Source organism: Oryctolagus cuniculus, chromosome 1 (genome assembly GCF_051225735.1).
Source record: "Oryctolagus cuniculus isolate XC-2025 breed Fujian yellow rabbit chromosome 1, ASM5122573v1, whole genome shotgun sequence".
NCBI classification, from domain to species: Eukaryota; Metazoa; Chordata; class Mammalia; order Lagomorpha; family Leporidae; genus Oryctolagus; species Oryctolagus cuniculus.
This window is the reverse complement of record NC_142867.1, coordinates 54,100,591-54,120,460: the sequence shown is the minus strand read 5'-3', so window position 1 is coordinate 54,120,460 and position 19,870 is coordinate 54,100,591. Positions and strand designations below refer to the sequence as shown.

The 19,870-nt window shown below is 55.3% G+C and overlaps 1 protein-coding gene across 12 annotated transcripts in view; it reads left to right on the top strand.

Annotated features, from left to right (window-relative positions):
• Positions 1–19,870, top strand: part of MICAL2 (microtubule associated monooxygenase, calponin and LIM domain containing 2) — a 227,475-nt gene that overhangs the window by 14,719 nt on the left and 192,886 nt on the right. For all 12 annotated transcript variants that reach the window (XR_016231071.1, XR_016231054.1, XM_051824773.3 and 9 more), the window contains exon 2: positions 8,536–8,601. The gene's annotated coding sequence lies outside the window, so the exon portion shown is untranslated. The remainder of the gene's footprint in view (positions 1–8,535; positions 8,602–19,870) is intronic.

The following is a 19,870-nucleotide window of genomic DNA, read 5'->3' as shown; positions in this document are numbered from 1 at the left end:
GGAGGGAGGAGGCTGGGTGGGTGAGTCTAGGACAGATGCAAGGGAGAGAGGCAGAGCGGGAAGCTGAGTGGGTTTGCGTCAGAACAGGGAGCGAGGCTCGGGCCCAGGGTCCCAGCGAGTGCCTAGCAAATACTACCTTCCTGGACCCTCTCTTTTTCCATGCAAACGTTCTATGTGTGAAGATAAGGAATGTGGTGGGCCCATCCTTTCTTGTCCCATAGCTAAGTCAAGTGAAGAAAATAATGATGCTTTTTCAGGATTAATGAGGTCATGGACTTAGCTTAGTGGCAGACGAGTGGTAGCTAGAGCTACTACCATTAGCACTTGATATTGTCATGTGTCTTGTGTCTTCCCATTCACCCGTGTTCATCCAGCCTGTGGCACGCTAGGTGCTACACCAGACGTGCTGCGGGATAATCAGCGTTAACCTCATCCTACAGGTGCGGAAGCCGTGGCTCAGAGAGACTAAGCTCTGCCAAGGTCATGTAACCAGAGAGGGCAGAGCCAGGGCTGTCCCGTGAATGGTCTGTGTTGTAAGTGTGGACCTTGATCTCTAGCTTCTCACATCAGTCTGCTTTGATTGTGAGTGCCTACAGGGAGCCTCAGGGTGGACAGAGGTGGGACTGACTTCCAAGAGCAGCGGTGTGTGTGTGTGGTGTATATGCCTGAGCTGGGCCAGGAGTTAGAAGCTGCCCATGGGTGAGTCAGTGCCTCCTCTCACTGCCAGCCCTGCAGCCTTATCAGAGCCTTCCAGCCACAGAGAGAGTTTGTCTGAGATCCGAGACCCGTCTCGGCTGGCCCGTCCCTCCCTGTGCTGATGCAACAGAGCATGATGGGTTGAAATTCAGGCTTCACCCCTTGCCAGCCATGGAAGGCCAAGGTGGGAGTCAGTTTCTTTGTGTCCCAGTTTTGTCATCTGTGAACCCACTCCGCAGGGCCGTCATGAGAACTGAACGAGAAAAGGCTTATAAGCACCTAGTGCCTGGTGCATAGCACACGCCAGTGTTCTGATGTCAGTGATCATCGCGTTACCGTGTTATCATCGAAACTCCCTCTGCAGCCAGGAGAAAGCACCGTCCTCTCTGCAGGATTGTTGCTGTGACACTGACATACCTGCCATAAGAGATGTGACTGTCACTCTCCCCTTCGCTGGACTGTGATTAGATCTCTGTTTGTTTTTGACATTCCTGGACATGCGGAGGTTTGCCAGCCAAAGTGGGAGTCTGGCTCTCCTGCTCCCCTTAAGCCACTGGCCCTGACCTGGTGACACCCCTCTGCAGGGTGGGGCAGACATCTGGTATCTCTAAGCACACTTCACAGGTTGCCAAGCATGTTACGTAATTTGGTCAGAGAATCGCAGGTGGAAAGGGAGGAAATGGGTGCTCCTGCCCGTCCCAGGAAGCCTTGGTCTGGAGCTCAGCTTACCCCCTGCCCCCTTTAGCCCCTTTCCTAAAAAGAGTCGGGAGAAGCCGTGAGACCAGGAGAGCTTTATACACTTTTGCTTACAACCACCTGTCTCGTCCAGGTCTGTTACTTCCCAACAAAACAGCCTGAGCTTAGCGCTGAGCTGATGATGATGGTTGCTCAAGCTGTCAATCCCATTTGCCCTGGGGTCTGGGCCGGGACTCAGTACTGGGGGCTTGACGGGGAGTAGAGAGAGTGGGGTGAGCATTTATGGATCGGAGTATACATGGTGCTGACAGGTGCGCTGAGGCACCTGCAGTTGGCAGTGGAGGAGGCATGATGGGTTCCCTTCTGTACCTGGGAAGAGGTGTTGAGGTACAGGGCCCAGAACCGTGTGTGGAGCACAGAGGGGCTCTGGGGGGCTGAAGCAGAGGCTGTGTGGGTGCTGGGGAAACCCTGTGTGCGTGCCTGCCTGGGTGTTTTGCAGACAAGCAGGTATGCCTTCTAGCTAAGCTGGTATGAAACCCAGGACACCTTTCCTCCAGGCTGATCAAGCGCCAGGCAGCCGTTCCTGTGGCCCTGCAGTCTGCAGTTCACTTCTGTGTGCACGCGCAGCCTTCTCAGAGATCGGGTCAGCACTTGGGTCTGGCAGGTGGGCAGCACAGTGCAGGCTGGAAGCCGGCAAAGACCCCTGCTGCTCCAGTCAGTTCCCCGCCTGCTAAGGGGAGAGAGAAGTTACTGGCCCTCTTCTTGCACTCTGTGATTGATGTGTGATGCAGGAGCAGATGCAGCGGGGTGAGGGTCTGAGGAGCAGGTGAGGCAAGTCCCAGATAGAATGACCCCAGGGAATGGCTCAGGCTGCCCATGCCCCATGCAGGCCAGCCCCCTTTTCTCTCTGCCTCCAGCCTGGCCAGTCTCCGCTGCCCTTCTCAGCGCAGCCCCCAGCTGTCTGTAGCCTTGCCTTCGGCATCGTCCCTGCAGCCTTGCCCTGCACACTTTGAGAAAATCCTCCTCAAGTCTCTGGGCCATGTGCCTCCTGGCCCAGTGAGGCACTCCCCAGCTTCCAGAGCCTTCTCCTGGCCGTGTCTGTTTCCTGAGGGGAAGGCAGAGATGTGTTTTGGGCATCTGCCAGCTCCCAGGCCGTGGAGTAGAGGCTGGCCCCTGCAGTCCGCCTGGCCGGGGTGTGCATTCTAGCTCTGCTGCCTACTTTGTGTGGTGAGGCCCTGGGCAGGGGCCTTGGGTTCCCTGAGTCTCGCGTTGCTCACCCAGAACTTGTTGACCATCCACGCAAAGCTCTCTGCAGGCAGATGGTGACATATGCTAGTTTGCAGTCTTGGCTGTGGGTCCTCCTCCTCCACCCCCAGCCTCGCTTGCTAAGGCAGACAGCCTCCTCTAAAGGGCGCTGGAGCTAGGAAGACAGGCAGGCAGGCAACAAGGCTGGGGTTCCTGGCTGGCCTTGACCCGGCACCCTTCCTGCCCTGCCTCTGCGTCTCCCATGCTCTTTGGTGTTCCTCACAGTCCAGCCAGGGCACTCAGCTGATGCTTACTGAATACGCTCTCCTGGCTGGTATAAAGGAAACCAGGTGGGTGAGGGGGCAGGACATGGAAGCCCCTAGCATCCACCCCGTTGCTCATGGGCCCTGCCTGTCAACTGCACAGCACTCCCACACCAGGCAGGGGCCGCTGTGTGGCACCAGGTCTCGCCTAGCCAGTGCCAGCCAACCCACACTGTGCCCTGAGGGAAATCAGCCAGTTCCCTTTCATTTTTAAATAGCAGAGAATAAAGCCATGAAGAGAAAAAGAAAAGTAAGGGAAATACCTGCCTGGGTAGTCCCCAGGTCTGGGGCAGCCACCGCCTGCACTGCTGTTGGCCAGCAGGCGGGCCCTGGGGCCGGTGCATGCGCCGGGCAGGTCAGAGGATGCGGCCCCATTCGCTTAGACAGCTGACTGCTGACCCTTCCCGGGGACAGCCCAGCAGGGGCTGCTCCTCTTGCTCTTCTCATTTTCATCTCATCCCAGGTCTTGGTTTCTAGTTGAATTCTCCGGCAGATGCTGGCAACTGGGGCTTCCGTCCCTGGCTGTGTCTCCATGTGTGCCCATGGGGGCTCTGTCTGCATGGTCCTCGCTCCACTGCGATGTGCTCGGCGCCAGGCTCCCTGGGCCCTGCCGGGGACGGCGCCTGCCTGGGTACCTCCTGGCTAGTGAGACACGAGACAGGGACGTGGTCAGTGCTCTGCGGCTCTTAGCTGGAATCCCAGGCCAGGGACTTCTTTGTCTTTCTCTGTCTTTTTTTGTGTTCTGTCTCAGATCAACTGCTGACAGTGGGGCTGTTTGTCCTAGAGGGAGTGAATGCTCCTGGAAGGTGGAGGAATGGTCATCTTTGGCTGGCCCAGAAGGCAGCGAGCAGACGCAGACGAGATGGACGGAGGATAACATTGTTTAGTCCACTGCTCCAAAGGGCCCTGGAGTCGTACCTGTTAAGTCAGACTCTCTTGGGACAGGTGACTGAGAAATAAAAAAACAAAAACAAAGCCAAGAACTCCCCCATGGGATTCCCACAGGCACATGCTGTGGTGCCGCCACTCCACGGCCGCTCTGCGCCATACAGAGGCTGCGGCTTGAGAAGGAAACTGGCCCGCGGAGGCACGTGGGGTACTGTCTCTGCCTCCAGGCAGCCTGGCTCTGAATGAGGGAGCAGCAGGCCATTGGCTTCACCCTTCTGTGGGTGCATGCCCAGGTGTTACAGATATGGGGAGGAGCCCCCTAGGCTGGTGAATCTGAGGACAGAGGGGGCAGCTCATCAGATAAAACAGGCAGGAGGCACTAGCAATCTAACCATGGCGAGTTCGTCCATCTCCCTGAGCCTCAGTTTCTTTGCCTGCAAAATGGTGTGAACCATCAGCCAGCTCAAACCTCACCGGGCTGGGCTGAAGCTTAGAAAAAAATCATGCCGACAGGACAGTGTGACCCACGGGGCATGGCCTGTGCATGTGTCCCAATAAGGACTTCCTCTCCCTTAACCTCTCTCCTTAACCTCCCCCTCTCTTACTTCCTCCTCTGAAAAGCCTCTGGGTTGTTGTTGACTTTTTTTTTTTGGCATGACTTTGAAGTCAATGAAAAGCAACCCAGCTTCCTTCTTTCTCTTCTTCCCCTTCCCATGTGCATGACCAGGAGGCCCTGGTCCCAGACCGCAGCACCAGGCTCCTCGCTCACTGTCCTGGTTTCAGGATTTCAGCATCTTCCTCCCCTGGGCAGGGCCCGCCTCCAGGGGCTTGCCTTGGCATCTCCCTGCACGTGTCTGCTTCTCCCTGGCTGCCTGGGGCTCACGGAGCGCACACAGCTGGCTCTTCTTCCTGCGTGGGATTGCGTGGTGATAAAGCAGACATGGGTTGAGTGCTGTTGTTAGTTGGGACTCTGTAGGTTTCCAGGGACAGGATCCAAACCTGAGTAAGCTCATGCAACACCGGGGGTGTCAGGAAGTCATAAGGGAAGCACCAAGAACCCAGTCCCCCAAAGAGAATGGGGGATCTGCAGTGTTTTAAGGGCGGCAGGCAGATCCTAGCTGACTCCTGCCAGCTCCCCACTCCCAAACACCCTGCCCAGTCCTACACCTGACACGAGAGGACCAGGCCTTCCCCGGGACTTTTTGGACTGGATCTTGGCCGAGCTTGGAGCACACACATACTCTTCGCATCCATGCATATGACCAAGGAGGAAAGACACTCTCGTGGGCCCACCCTGAGTCCCATGCCCACCTTTTTGGCTGCAGAGGGGGCAGGGAACCAGGTGGAAGCCGAGGGAGAAGGATGCTAGAATAAATCGAACTCAACTTCTGTGAAGTGCTTACTTTGCGCCAAACATTATTCTTAGCCCTTTGTTTGCGTAAGTCATTTAATCTTCACCATCAACCCCATTTACCTACCAGGAAGCTAAGGCCCAGAGAAGTTAAGCAGTTTGCCCAAGGCCACATAGCTGCTTAGGGGGAGAGCTGGTTTGAACCCAAGCAGAGGATTCCAGATGTGCTCTCCCCCACCCACTGCAATGCAGACGCAACAAAAGGTGTCCCCTCCGGCCCTCTGTGCACACATGGTAGGAGCTAAGTCCTCCACGGCATTATCTCACAGTGTCCCCAGTTCTACGTAAGAAACTGAGGCTCGCAGAGATGATGTGCTGTGCCCTGGGCCTCCCAGAGCTGGGGTAGGGAGCTGGCGTGGCTGATGGCAGCTGTTCACTCCCTCACGGGGTGGCTCTGCCTTCCGATGTTCCCCTCAGTCTATCAGAGGTTGGGGCAGGAGCCCACCTGGCTCAGCTTGCAGGTCTTTGCCCCCCATCTGGCATGCGGGCTGCTTCCAGCTGGCCTTGGTGTGTCTCCTGCTGATGGCACTGGGTGATCCTGGCCCAATCTCTCTGTGCACCACAGCTCAGGATTCACTCATTCCTTCTCTCACCAGCTCTTCGGAGTGTCTAGCGAGTGCCAGGCTCTGTCCAGCTGCCTTCCCTGGGGCACTGCAAAGCTTGGAGCACATCACAGAGGCAGCCCCACACTGCCCGCTCAAGTCCCGCCGCCTTGAGCGTTTCGCATGTCTTGCATCCAGGAGGCCATCTCTGCTTCTCGGCTGGGGACTGGCGTGGTTGCAAGGGTGACGAGAGGTGGTGGTGTCGCTGTGCTGGCTCACAAAGGGAAGCCTTGTGTCAGGCAACAAGCCTGAGCGTGGGCTTGGGCCGGCCCCCCGGCAGGCTCAGGGCTGCTGTGGTTAGGGCTGATGAGGCCCTGGGCGCGGCACTTGTCTGTGCCAGGCCTCAGTTTCTCCACTGGAGCACACTGCTGCACACGTTGGCTCCCAGGGCTGCTGGCAGGAGTATCTGAGGCTGTGCCCAGCCAGGGTGGTCTGTGGATGGGAGAACCCCTCCCTGGCCTTCTCACAACTGAGTCATTTTGTGGGTGTCCCTACAAGTCGGGGTCCGTGGAGGGTGGCAGCTGGGAGGCGTCCTCAGTGACGAAGCCACTCCTGACATGAAACTCCTCGCTTTACGGAGGAGGAGCCTAAAACCTTGTGAGGGAAGGGGTAGGGGTGCTGGGCTCCGGGAGCTTCCGGCTCAGTGGCATTATGGGGGTGGTCAGACAGGGTGAGCTGGCCCTCCGAGCGGCCAGGTCACAGCGTGCTCAGTGTCTGCGGGCATCTTCCCTGCGGTCAGCCCTCGTGGCCTGGCCTGGTCGCGCCCACCTCTGTCCCATCGTGAACACCACCCAGGCAGAACTTTAGTGCTCCCCCCGACCCCGCCCTGTCTCTCAGCCTCAGTTGTGGCCCAGCATGGGGAGGATCTTCTGTGCCTGAGACTGAGGGCACACGGGGAGGTCCCGGGCGTCTGGTTGGACCCACAGTGGGATCCCGCTCCCCACCCACACTGTTGCTGGAAGCTTCTTGAGGGAAGCCGGAGGCCTCCAGCCTCTCTGGCTCCTGACTTGAGGCAGCAGCACAGAGCCTATAGCTCAGGCCACAGAATGCGGCCCGGGCGTGCCGGCCTGTTTGTGGGCTGGGATGGGCCCCGAGAGGTGTGGGCTTGGTGATGACAATGACGGGCGTGACTGCAGCTTCTGCCCAGGTGGCTGCCCTTGGAGCTTGCCAGGCTCACGGGGTGTGTGCTCCCTTCCCCCTCCTCCTCCACTGGCTGCACCAGGGCTCGGTGTTCGGGACACCTCTCACCCCAGCTTGGAGGAAAGGCCCTGGAGTGCTGGTCAGCCAGTCCTGGCTTGATCATCCTGTGCTCTGTGGTATTGGCTGGCTGGCATGGTCTGTTCCCCCAGGCTCGGTTTCTTGTGTGTGCAGAGTCACTGAAGTAACGCACGTCTCGTCCCAGCAGCACTGAGTCCATGCCTGGCCAGTGCTCAACAAACAGCAGGTGCTGTTCCGTTCATGGCCAAGGCTTCTGGACGGTGAGCCTCTTCCTAACAGTAGCTTTTCTGTATATCAGTGTGTGTGTGCTCACACACATGTGCACAAGCAGCTCCGTGTGTATGTGCACATGTGTGCAAGCAGCCCTGTGTGTGTGTGTGTGTGTGTACATGCGTGTACAAGCAGCTAGTAAGGAAATTGCCTCTTGGGATCCAAAATCTCACATCTATGTTAGCTTTTGTCCTCTTGAGTCTACCACGCAGATGTTTAGATTGTTTTTTGAATGTGGAAGAAAGTTATTACAAATATTTTGTAGCTTTAGGCTCCATTTTCCAAACAAGTTGTAGAAGCGTCTTTTTTTTTTTTTTTTTTTTTAGAAGCAGAAGGATGTAACTAAATAACGTGAGTGGTCATTGGAAGCCAGGATAGTAATTTGTTTAGGAAACCCAACCTAAACGTGATCAGATGGCTTGCTTTTTGTTTTATTTATTTGAAAGTCAGAGTTAGAGAGACAGAGACAGGGTGAGGTCTTCCATTCACTGGTTCACTCCCCAGATAGCCGCAATGGCCAGAGCTGAGTTGGACCAGAGCCAGGAGCTTCATCTGGGTCTCCCACATGGGTGGCAGGGGCCCAGACACTTGGGTCATCTTCTGCTGCTTTCCCAGGTGCATTCGCAGGGAGCTGGATTGGAAGTGGAGCAGCCGGGAAATGAACCAGTGCCCATATGGGATGCCGGCATCGCAGTCTGTGGCTTTGTCTGCTATGCCACAACGCCAGCCCCTTTTTATTACTTCCCACTTAATTTTGTATTTGGTAGGATGACTGCTTTTGCCTTTGTGACTTGTTATCAAGTCTCACACCAGCTGATGGTTTCCTTTCATTCTGTTGCGAGCTTAGACATTCTAGCACTTTCTGCGTTTTAGAAAGCAGCTAACACAGCATTCTTTCCCAAATCCTTCTCCCTCTCTCAGCAAAGTCTTTGTGTTGAGATAGAGAAGCTCTTACCCAGACAGTGGCACACAAGAACATTTGTTAGGCACTCTCAGTATTGCTTTTGTCACATGCCAAACTCGTGGAGCACACAGAGAAACACCTGTGTGCGTTCCCATGGCTGGGTAAAGTGTCACTCCAGGGCCAAGTGCACCAGCTTGTGTGACTTCCTGGAGGGAGGGAGACAGGAGCTGGTGTGCAGGACCATGCAACTGACATTCCTTGTTGGGCTCTTGTTTTTTAAAGGAACATGGCAACCTGGGCGGCTTGTCCTGGAAGAAGACGTTAGCTGATGTGAGGCCTGAGAAAGCGGTAAGTCCCAGTGGGGGATCTCTGTCACACCACCAAGGAGCCCTTGGGGGACTGGTTTGGGGCTGGGGAATGTGTGGGAGCACTTGGACTCTTTCTCCAAGCCCAAGTGTGTGGAATACCATTTAAAGAAACAGTGACCTGCGTTTCCCTGCCCGGTCCTCTCTGCCTGCTGATGACCTCCGAGGTTGCCTTCCCACGCCGTCAGAGGAGACAGGGCGTGACCCCGAGACTCATCTGGGGAGAACAAAGACCCATGCAGTCGGGTGCCGTTTGGGTGGGTGGGAACTCTGCACCCTCTTGCCCAAGACGAGGCCATTGGCTCCTCTCAGAGGATGCGACAGGTGCCTTGGCTGTGCAGGTCTGTGCAGATAGAACCTGGGCAGGTGCAGGGAGCGACTTCAGAGCGCCCTAGACTGATTTGGTCCAAGGTTTAAAATGTGGTGGCAGTGTCTTCCCCTGCTTGGGCTCCGTTCTGAAGAGCACAAATCTGTCTAGATCTTTCTGTAGCCGAGAGGTCCCTGAAGGCCTGGTTCCTCAAAGGCTCAGTGGAGGCAGCAGACCGTGACAGCCCCATCTCTGCACAGTCCCCCTCGCAGATGATTGGCAGAGCCCTCCCAGGGCTCGCCTGGCTCCCCTGGCTCCCCTCTCCACGTCCCCTGCAGTGTACCAGGGAAGCCCTCTTCCGACTGGCCTGACCGAACCTCTCCCGTCGGCCTTCGAGGCCTTCCCCTTGCAGTCCAGCCTCGCAATCTGCCTCTCCTGGCTGCCCTGGCTGCAGTCCTACAGTGCTGCAACAGCTCACCATGCCTGGGACCCACTTGCTGCTCCCTCGGAGAGCTTCCCCGACTTGCCCCAGCCAAGTCAATGCCTTGAGCCCCCCCTGCAGTCCTGAAGAGCCCTGTTTGGCCATCAGGTGCGTCACAGGCTGAGCTGGGGTTTGCCTCCTTGCCTGGGAGCCTTGAGGGTGAGCACCTACGCACCAGCCTTCCAGACTGGGTTGGGCCAGCCCCACGGTCCCAGCTTCACTGCACACAGCCAGCCACTGTCTGTTGACTCCAGGAGTCCCAACTCCAGGGTTGGGTGAGGGCTTCCGTCCTCGGAGTTCCACGGCAGACAGTGTCTCGTGAGAGCCTTGTACCCTAGGAGGGCTACTCATCCTCGCCTATTTCACAGACATCGAGACTGGAATCTAAGCAGTCGGATAACCCGCCCAAGGCTGTCGGCTAATCGGGACCAGGGCTCTTGTCTTCGGTGTCCCAGGCTCGTCTGGTTTCTCTAATGCCAAACTTTATAATTAGAGCAGCTATTTAAAGCAAGCCTCTCATTACCAAATAGGGAAACTGAGGCCTAGCCCGAAGCCACTTTCTCAAGGAGGTAGAACTAACTGGCGTCAAATGGAGAACTGGAGCACAGGGCCTGGACTGGATACCGGTGTCACATTCTTTCCACTCCCTGCGCCTCCCTTCTGTACACGGCACTCAGTGAACACTTGGAGATCATCCGTTGGCATTGGTGGGAGGGAAGAACCTGCGGGGTGCTCAGAGCTACGGAACACAGAGCCAAACACACCTGTTTCCCACTTCCCCAGTGGTGCGCGGTGCATGGCTTTGAAAGGGCTTGGGTGGGTGGGTGAGGGAAGAGCACCAGGGCCCTATCCAAGAGGCTGGGGCTTGGAGGCAGCCAGCAGACGCGTCTGGGCACTGGGAGGCTGGCTTGCTGGGCACAGAGGACCCAAGCGTTGGGAGTCCTGAGCAGCAGGACGAGAAGGGGCTGGGTGTGCCCAGCAAAGCTGTTCCATCAGCTCCCATTCTTAGTGTGTGGGGACGGAGCCAGCCAGTCCCTGGCTGCAGGGGCGGTCCTTCCCTTCCCACGGAAGCAGAGGCCGCAGAGTGCGTCTAGAGAGGAGGGCCGGGCAGCGAACAGCGAATCCTGGCAGGTCAGGGAATGTGTGTGAGCCGGAGAGGCGGGCATGCTGGCTGGCTCACTCCCCTTGTGCACGAATGAATTTTTCTTTTGCTTCTGACTGACCGCATGTCCAGTTGACTTCTGCCTTCTTTGAGCCTTGGGTTTCTCCTGGCTCGTTCATTCAGTCGCGGCAAGACCCACATGCTTCGATGCTCACGTCACCTTCACCTTTTCTGGTAACTTCATGCGCATGGACTGGGCGACCGGGACTGACCGCCAGCTCCATCCCCATTGGCAGCTGGGAACATACAATTTGCCTGAATTACAGAGAACGTGATGCTTGCCAAATAGGTACCTGGGGTTGTTTTCTAAAACATTAGCAGATGACACACTTGTCTAGGGCAGGGAAAGCATGCCGCGTTATGTCATTAGTGTTTGCACTGTCTGTTTACACTGCCCTTGACATTCTGTAGAGAGCGTTCCATCTTGCTGACCTGATAGGTGGATTTGCTCCCATTTCACAGATGAGAACTGTGCCATGGTCAGGGTATAACCTGCCCAAGGTGGTGCAGCTGCCTGAGGGCCGAGTTGGGACACAGCCCAGGCATCCCATTTATAAATTCCACCATCTCTCTCTCTACCAAAGTCCAGCCGTAAGCAAATCCCTGGAGGGCCTGGCTATATGGGGAGCCTAATAAATACTTGTTGAATGAGTGAACTTTGGCTTGTGTGTGTGTATGGGGGGGGGGCGGCTCTCTTTACCATAAATGGACCGTTTTTGGCAACAGCAAGTACACTTTGCTGTGAGGTAGTTGGGTTTCTTGCTGTGATAAGGAACCGGTGAAGTGTCGTCTCACCCACCTCACCTCCGGGAACTGGGTCATGCGTACTGAATAATTAATTCCTTGAATTTTTTACTTCGAGCTTCCTCCTCCTGACGTGGAGATGATTTGTTAAACGTTGATCTTTGAAAGGTCCTTGGCAGGGAAAGAGCCTATGGTGTGTGGTCACAAACCTTTAGATGACCCGTCTAATTGCGCACAAATAACATTCTTGGTTTAAACAGGTCAGGTTCCCAATGAGTTAATTTGTTGTTTTGCCCCTGCCTCCCTCCCCACCAGCCTTCTCTAGACTGAGGAATAGGTGTGGGGTTTCTTAGCTATGGAGAGTTCTGTAGGGACTGGGACACCCATCTCTCCCTGACCACTGACATCTAAACTCCCCAGGGTTTTGGGCCAACGGCTAGGGACACCACGAGGTTGAGGAAGCATTTATCAGGACATCTGCTGACCTGTTCTTGCCCTAGAGGACACTTGGGTCATGTTTCTCTGAGTCTGGGCTCATTAGGCTCTTGAGGTCAGTAGAGAAGAGTGGAAAACAGAGTGCATTGAGCCCCACAGACCCCCAATCTAGGGTTGGCTGTGCACAGCTTGGCTGTATGGCCTTGGGCAAGTAGTAGAACTTCACCTGCTGTCAGTTTTCACTGGAAGGAAACCATGGGAGATCTGGAGGGCTTCTCTTTCTTGGGGCCTCCTAGACTTGGGGGGGGGGTCCTCAGGCCCCTTCTCAGTCTGCCCTTGTGATAGCGCCGGCAGCACCTCCCAGCCGCCATCTCCTTACATGGCCCGAGCTTGCTTCTGTAAGCACTTTCCCCCTGACCTTTGTAGCTTTGCCACCTCTCCCCCGCCCCACCCTGAGATAGGCCACAGTGCAGATAAGAACTGCCTGCCCGCCAAGCAGCATGGGAAGAAAGCCGAATGTTTTGAAAGTATTTTGGAGATCTAAGGAGTGGAAGTTGGTAGGTAAAGAGGGGAGTGAGGTTGGGGGTGGTTGGGGTACCCAAGTTCTTGGTGTCCTCAGGGCCCTGGACTCAGTTGAACTGTCTGAGCAGCCGGTCGAGGATATGGCCTTAAGCATGTGCTTAAGCAAGTTTGGCCTGGCTTTGTGGCCATGGCTGGACACACACTCCGAAGCAGTGAAGGCTGTAGCCTTGGTGGAAGCCTGCTCAGGCAGAGCCCGAGAGCTGTCCCACGAATGGGGAGGGTTAAGGAAGGTTAAGGATTTGTCTCTGAGTATTAATGATGGAGAGAACTTACAGATCATCTAATGCAGCTCTCCCATTTCTGAGTGAAGAAACTGAGGCCCAGAGACTGAAACCGGTGGAGCAAGCTCGCGGCATATGGCATTAGGGCACCCTGAGTGGGATCTTAACCACTAGGCTAAGTGCCTGCCTCCAGAATTGTTTAAAAACATGTGCCCTTTGGAGGGAAGCCGTCTCCTGATTCCCAGTGGGGTTCTTTCCCGGCATCATGTTGTCTCCTCCCTTCTCTCTTTGACCCTGAACTTGAGCGTCTTAGGTGTTGGCAGGCCTCCACCACTCCCACCTCATTGTCTATCAAGGCCCTAATAAAACTTGGGTGCAACAAAAGGCTGTGGCCTCTTCTCCTGTGCAGCCTGTTGGACTTGCACTTATCAGTGCTGAGTCAGCGTTATTCTGTTTTATGGTGTGCCCTGGGGTAAAAGATTAATTCAAGATAGGAAGTAAAGGCCTCCACAGCAGGGGCCTCTTGTGGGTTTGCTATTCAGAAAGAAATCCCATGGGCTTTGTTGCTAAGCAGGCCTCGTTTTGAGGGCACCAACCGGGTGCAGCCTGTGCAGTCCCTTGCTTGGGGTGGGGCTCCTGGGTTAGAGGCTCGCGATGCCATCAGTATGTCGTCGGCCTGTGACCTAGAAGGGAAGCCACTATAGGACCCCATTTAGCTTAATACTTCCTGCCAAGTTCAAAGAATGCATTTTGAACTTTTGCCATTGGGTAGGCATTGGGTTTACAGATATTACAATGTTTGTCCCTCTGAGAGGAGGGCGTGGCTATTGGTTGTATCGAGGACAAAACTGAGGCAGACCCAGGTTAGTTAAGGTACCTGTATCTTACAAGGTCCAGGGCTCCAACACAAATCGTCTGATGCCAGAATCCTTCCGGGTTCTGTATTTCACACAGCCTCTCTGCCTGGAGGAGGAGGGCTGGCCCGAAACACTCCAGGCCTTGTTTGAGGCACCAGGCACTTGCTCCAGTACATCCAGGTGCTGGGCCTGGGCTTGGGCCGTGATGGGGAGAGAGACCTCATCCTGCTGTTACTGCTAGGAGCTCGGGGGCTGGCCCGGCAGCAGGACGGATGCATGCACGGGTAGTTTGAGCCATTTGTGCGTTGTCATAGAGACCCACCAAGTGCTCTGGAAGCCTGCGGGCTGCACACGGGAAGACTGGTCTAGGGAGGTGCTGGGGGACATGGGACATGGGACATGGGACATGAGGCAGAGGGTCCTCCGTGAAAGGAGGAACGGTGTATACGGGTTCTTCTGAGCCGAGGGTGCCAGGAGCGGAAGATTCAGCTGAGAGATGAGCTGGGGCTCCAGGAAGGGGCTTGAACCAGGCTGCTAAGGGCTTTGTAAAATCCTTACTATGGTGCACGGTAGTGGAGACCAGTGAAGGTTGTCTGGATATGAACTCTCTGGGCGTCTGAAGTTCCTTCCTCTAGGGAGAGAGGCGCTGGCGGGAGGGGCGTGTTTTCAGACAGCTTTGTGTCCGCTCTCCATGTTTTGTGTCTCACGCACCAGTGGAGATGCTTCTCGATGGGGCAGAGAATGGGGTGGGATGGGCCGCGCCACAGTTCATATTTAAGATGTCTCAGATTCCTCCCGCCAAATAAGCCCATGGCAAACACCCTTGTGAGTTCATGTGCAAACTATCTCTCCAGGGGCTGCTTTGCATTCCAGACAGGGCCACACTATAATTCTGCAGGAGCTGGGGCTGTGGGGTGAGAAAGCTAATGAAAAATAAAAGCCAATTAAAGCACATAGCTGTTTTTAAGGATGCTATATGTAAGGTAAAAATAGATTATTTGCCGGGTAGATGAGCCAGAATTTTTTGAATTTATTTATTTATTTGGAAGAGAGATACAGAGATCTCACATTCGCTGGTTCACTCCCCAGATACCTGGGCCAAGCCAAAGCTAGGAGCCAGGGACTCACTCTGGGTCTTCCAGGGAGGTGGCAGAGACTCGACATGGGCCTCGCTTCCTGCCTCCCCGGGTGTGCATTAGCAGAAGCTGGAAGGAGTGGAGCTGGGACTTGAACCCAGGCCCTCCAGTATGGCATTAGGGCACCCTGAGTGGGGTCTTAACCACTAGGCCAAGTGCCTGCCTCCAGAATTGTTTAAAAACATGTGCTCTTTGGAGGAATGGTGGAAAGAGCCTTCCAGATACTTCTCCTGGTCGTAGTGTGCCCTCTTCAATGACCAGCTCGCTGAGAAGCAGGTTGTGGAAACCAAGTTCTGACCCTGAACTGTCCTCTGTGGGAGGAAAGAGTGGACTATAAACAAGAGGGCGTTTGAGCCAAAGGCTCCTTGGTCCCGTGCCAACAATCCACATTTATAGCCCCGGAGTTTCATATCTTTATAAGGAAAGAGAAAATCTTTTGTGGACAGTTGCTGCTTATGTTAGTGAACTTGTTTTGCAGAGTATAAGCTCAAATACCCAGAGCAGAGTCTAGCATCTTTATTCAGCCAACACACATTTATTATGCTGGGACAGGGGGAGGCCGCCTCCCTACCACCATGAGAAACTCATGGGCTTCATCACGCCTTCTGTGGGCGGCTCTCTGGGGCTCATGGGTATTGGAGTTTGGGTCCAATCAGGGACATCTGACCCACGGAATAAGGCAGCCATGTGCCAAGACTTGAGTCCTCCTCCTAGCATCTCAGAGCTCACGGGAACACTCTCCCTGGACGGTCAGCATCCTGAGACCCCCACCCCCTCTCACACAGCCTGTGCTCTGCTCAGCTGCCAGCCTCATCATCCTTACCCGATAGACACAGGTTCCAGAACTTTCTGGGCCCAGTGCTCTAGGTGTGCCCAGTTCTGAGGATGAAATACAACCTGGCAAGCCAAGAATCTCCTCAGGAGCTGGTTCGGCTGCAGAGTGTATTGCAGACACTAGTTCAGTCCTGTGTTATCAAAGAGGCCCTTCCGTCCCTACTGTCTGGAACCTTAACTGACTTAGAGATCACGGGGGCAGGTGGCTCCCAGGAGAATTCGATTCCTCTGCACTGTCGGGAGTGTGCAGAAGCTGCCTTTCTCTCTCACTTCTGCTTAGACGGCTGGAATGCCTCCCGATGGTGGCATGTTTTCCACGGGCAGACAGCTCCCCTCGGGGCACAGCCTGCTAACAGGAAGAACTGCTGTCTTGCCCATCAGTTTCTAGTCCGCCAGTTTTCCTAAGGTTGTATCCGAGAGCCACCAAGGTGTGTTCATGTAGTGCATAGAGCTGTCGGTATCTGTTGAATGAATATTTGAGCCAGCGAGTGGCCAACAAGTCAGTCCTCCTTCGTTCCAGCAGAAGCCTAAAGGAGGCGAGCAGATTGCAGATTGAGCTGCCTACAGGCTACCCAGGGTGTGCATGGCCTCTGGAAGGGGCCCCTTCAGTTCTTGGTGTAAAGGGAGTTGCCTGATGAAGGTAACTCCTAGGCTGGGGCCTGCAGGGAGGGCCAGCTGCCCTGCGATCCACATCACCCCTAGACCAAGAGGCCAGCAGCAACAACAAATGCTGGTTCTGGCGAAAGCAGGGGCTAGTCCATTCTGCTGGCTCCCTCCACCTGGCCAGCCCACACCTACTTGACTTGGTGTCCCATGCGTGGACCCGTCTCCCCAGGCCTCCTGATGGGTGTCCTGGCTTTGTCGTGCGGCTTCTCTGTGGCATAGGAGAGTTTATGTTTAAGTCATAGATCCTGGCTTCCCAACTCTGTTGGCATGGTGGTAGGCTTTGAATAGCTTCTTAGTCTTTTCTGACTCAGGTGTGGCTCACCTGCCCATGCAGGTGTACACAGCTGCTCATAAAGCTGGATATGATTTACAGGCCCTTCTGGGAGGCTAGAATGAGGGGCACCAACAGGTCTGCTGGCTGCGTGGACAGCTTGTAAAAGGAATGGGCAGACTTCTCCCTTTCCCCAGCCTGGACACATTCCCACGTAGAGGCCAGTCAGCCACTGTAATCCAGGATGGTGTAATTTATGTTGTTAGTAACATTACTGACCATATAGACAACAGAGCCTAGGCAGTTGTCTTTAGGGAAATTCATCTTGAAAGTAAAGGTTTTCAGACCGGCACCGTGGCTCACTTGGCTAATTCTCCACTTGCGGCACCAGCATCCCATATGGGCACCGGGTTCTAGTCCCGGTTGCTCCTCTTCCAGTCCAGCTCTCTGCTGTGGCCCAGGAGGGCAGTGGAGGATGGCCCAAGTGCTTGGGCCCTGCACCTGCATGGGAGACTAGGAGGAAGCACCTGGCTCCTGGCTTCGGATCGGCACAGTGCACCGGCCATAGCAGCCATCTTGGGGGGGGGGGCGTGAACCAACGGAAGGAAGACCTTTCTCTCTGTTTCTCCCTATCACTGTCTGTAACTCTACCTGTCAAATAAATCAAAATATTTAAAAAAAAAAAGAAAGTAAAGGTTTGCAATTCAAATTTTAAAATGTATGAATGGAAGCAGTTCCATCCATGCTAATAGATTCTCGCTGGTCAACACTCATTCATTCGATAAACCTGTATTAAGTGCCTGCTGGGAGCAAGTCCCACACTTAAATATTGATTGAGTCTCGACTGAGTACCCAGAAGTGAAGTGACTACTCTGGGAAATAGAAAAGAAGCAAAAGACATTGGCTTTTTCCTTGAGAAGCATATGCATTGGTGGTCCAGACCAGATAGGTGGGTTCAAGGCTATGTGAAATGCCCTGGCATGGTGTCTGCCCTGTGTGAGCCCTGTGTTATAATTGCTCAGAAGATGGAGAGGGACATCCCATTCACCTGGCGGTCACAGGAACAAGCAAGCCTGGGCGCAGCGTGGAAACAGAATGGATGGACTTGAACGTGGTTAGTGGCCCCCCAGTCCAGTGGTCAGCAGAATTCCCTGGGGCATGGGAGACATTTCTCCTCTTGGGCCTCAGGCTGTACAGAGTGGGCCCAGGACGTGGAATTTTGGGGCACTTCCTGGTGAATCTGCCACACGGCCAGGTTTAGCAGCCTCCGACACAGCCTCCTGGAGCTGGAAGAGTGCACGGGGCGGGGCGGGGTGGGGGGGCGGATAAGGGGTGGGGAGGCTTTTGTTCCTGAACATTCCAGCTCCTCCTAAGATTCAACCCCACCTTCTCTATGACAGCTTTCTGGCTCTCAGGCACTGCATCTCCCAGCTCTCGCCCACGTGTCTTGGAACCTAGTCTGCTGCAGCCCCCGATTGCCAGTAACTGCTTGTTTGAGCCTGATTCCTGGATAGATGGAGAAGCTCCTATGGGGCACCGCTCATAGTAGGTCTTCAGTCAGCACAGTGGGACACTGACTTTGCTTCAGAGGAGGGGTGAGGGAAGGCAGGCAGAGAGACCCAGCGTGAGCCTAGGAGAGGCTGTCCCATGGAGGGAGCCGCCCAGCAGGCCTAAATGCCTTTGAGAACTGAGCCCAGGGAGGCCCCAGGGGGCTGCTGGGGTGTGTGTGAGGGTAGTCTGAACTTGCGCAAGAGGCCTAGGGAGCCTTAAGGCTTTAGGAGCCATCTCAATCCAACCAGCGCATAGTCTGAGTTTTGTGGGCCACTCTGTACTCAGCTTTGTGGACAAGCAGTGTTGTTGAACATCTAGTTTAGCCAGAGGCACCGGTGCCAGGTGCTAGGATGGGCAGCCTGTGGCCTCAGAGGGCTCCTGGGTTGCAGAAACAGGTGGGCCTGCAATCAGATGGATTGCAAGGATATGTGGGAAGCCATCCTGCCAATCTCCATGGGGCATAGTGTGGGAAAATGGCCAAGGGAGGCCGAAGTAAGGCTTCAAAGAACACTGTGGCTAAGAATACTACCTCACCAGGCAGCGTTGGGTCAGGACTGTTATTATCCCCATTTGATGGATGAGCAAACTGAGGTTCAAAGAGGTTAGATAACTCGCCCCTGCTCATACACCTGAGTGAGTGCTGGATCAGGCCCTGTAACCAGTCTACCTGGCTCTGGCGTCCAAATTGGGACCCGTGACACCGTGCGGCCTTGGATGTTTCAGCTCTGAGGACTAGCAGGTGTTCACCAAGTGACGAGGGTGTGGACCGGCATCCCAGAGTCCCGGCCCAGCAGGAGTAGAGGCGCCGAGGTGGAGGTGTGGAGCGGTGTGGTGTCTACCAGGGACCTGCGGGTGGTTCTGTAAGTCCTGAGCACGAAGGGCCAGGAATGCGTTGAGAGGAGAGGTTGCAGGGGTGGGCGAGGACTGGGTGGTGCTTTTGTTCTTCCAAGATGTTTAGAAAGAGCCCTGCAGATTGTCATGCAGCTGTGGAAGGGTTTTGAGCAGGGGCAGACCCCGACCCAGTGAAGGTGTCCCTGGGCGGGGGGATGGGAGGAAGATGAGTCTGGAGGTGGGAAGACATCGATGAGGGGCTCTGGAGAGTTCCAGGTGAGAGTGGATGGAGACCTGAGCCTCCAAGGCAGGAAGGGAGGCCCAAGACAAGGCTTGGGAAGAGGCAGGACCTGGTGTCCGGCCAGCTCTGCAGGATGAGAAGGCCAATGCCAAGGATTTGGCTGGGGAGTCTGGTGCGGATGGCGCCAGCCACAGAGTTTGGGCCTCCCGGAGGGGGAACAGGTGGGGTGCAGGCAAGCAAACCACATGGGAGGCCTCGTGAGAGAGCAGGGGCAAGTCTGATGGGCAGTTGACACATGGGCCTGGAATGCAGCAGTGAGATGCGTCGGAGGTTCTGCCCGGTGAGTCATCCCGACACAGACACGGGTTGACCTGTGGGAGGGCAGGGGTCCTGGAGAGCAAGGTGAGAGTGGAGCCCAGAACCTTCCCTGCAGGGGCAGGTAGATGGGGAGCGGACTGCAGAGGGCTGGAAACTGGGAGAGACCCCAGGCAAGCTGCGGCCGATAAGTGGTGATTGAATTTAGCAAGGAGGGCTGTTGGGTGAGATGCCTGGGGTTGGGGAGGGGGCAGGAGAAACCAGATGGCACTGAACTGTAGGGCGGTGGGAGGTGAGGAAGCGGACGCTGCCAAGCCCGGCTGTTCTGAGAGCCTTGGCTGCAAAGGGAAGAAGGGAGAGTTTGCTGAATCCATTTGCTGTCTCCAGTAAAAGCAAATAGAGATCTAATTATGGTTGTGTTCACGCAGGTTTGGGGGAATATCTTCCTTTTGATAAATTCGCGAATCAGAAAACAACAATAAAGTTTTGCCGAGCAATAAATCCTTTGGGGAGGGGAGGTGCTGAAAAAGGGTGAACAAATGGTGCAGTTCTTGACCACGGGGAGACGTTTGGGACACAGGCTCCAGGAGACACAGCTGGGGGTGGGGGAGGCAGCTC